Raw genomic sequence first — 1,173 nt, 5'->3', positions numbered from 1 at the left:
TTCAATTGCAAGATAGTTTAATTCGCTCCCTGTTAAAGCTTTGCTAAAAAAATATATAGGCATTTGTACATGTTCCCTGTTCGCTATCAATACTGAATTTATTGCTTCTTTCGATGCTGCTAAGTATGGTATCCACGTTTCTCCCGCAATCGGCGCAGTCATTGTTAGCAACTCTTTCAGCAACTTTTTCATTTCCTGAAATGCCGCTTCTGCTTCCTCCGTCCACTTGAAATCCATTTTATTTAAGCAATTCTTCAGTGTTCCGAAAAAGGGGAGTGATCTCTCTGCGGATTTTGATAAAAACCTTGTTAATGCCGCCAACTTACCCATTAAACTTTGCACCTCCTTTTTATTTCTAAGTGACGGCATATTCTCAATTGCCTCTATTTTCTTTGGGTTTGCACGTATCCCACGCTCAGTTATTATATGACCAAGAAACTTTCCTTCTTCTTCTCCAAAACTGCACTTCGACGGGTTGAGCTTCATATTAATCTTTCTTAACAATGCAAACGTTTCTAATATATCTTCCAATAGACCTTGCTCTGTTGTGCTCTTTATGACTAAGTCATCAATGTATGCTTCTAAATTTCTGCCAATCTGACCTTTGAAAGCCTCGTCTATTATGCGTTGGTACGTTGCTCTGGCGTTTTTTAAACCAAATGGCATCTTGGTATAGCAATATATAGCCTGGCTTGTGTGAAAAGCAGTTTTATCCTCATCGTCTGCTGCCATCTGTATCTGATGGTATCCTTTGTACGCATCCAAAAAACATTTGTATCGGAAGTCAGCTAACGACTCAACTTTCTAGTCTATTTCTGGTAGAGGATAATTGTCTTTAGGACATGCTTTATTGATATCCGTGAAGTCAACACACATGCGCCAAGACCCGTCAGGCTTTTTTACCAGTACAGGGTTTGCTACCCATGTTTGGTACCTTACTTCTAGTAATATGTTTGCTTTGACCAACTTATCGACTTCTGCCTTCAATCATTCGCTTCTTTCTGGTGCCATGCCACGTTTCTTTTGTCGCACTGGCGTCAAACTTGGATTTGCATTGAGTTTATGCTCAGCAATTTCTCTTGGCACGCCCGTCATGTCCGCTTATTTCCATGCAAAGACATCTTTATTAGAAGCTAGTATATTACGAAGCTTAAACTTTGTCTCATCGGATAA

The sequence above is a fragment of the Rutidosis leptorrhynchoides genome, chromosome 9, assembly GCF_046630445.1.
Source record: "Rutidosis leptorrhynchoides isolate AG116_Rl617_1_P2 chromosome 9, CSIRO_AGI_Rlap_v1, whole genome shotgun sequence".
Lineage (NCBI taxonomy): Eukaryota > Viridiplantae > Streptophyta > Magnoliopsida > Asterales > Asteraceae > Rutidosis > Rutidosis leptorrhynchoides.
This window is presented reverse-complemented; position numbering follows the sequence as displayed.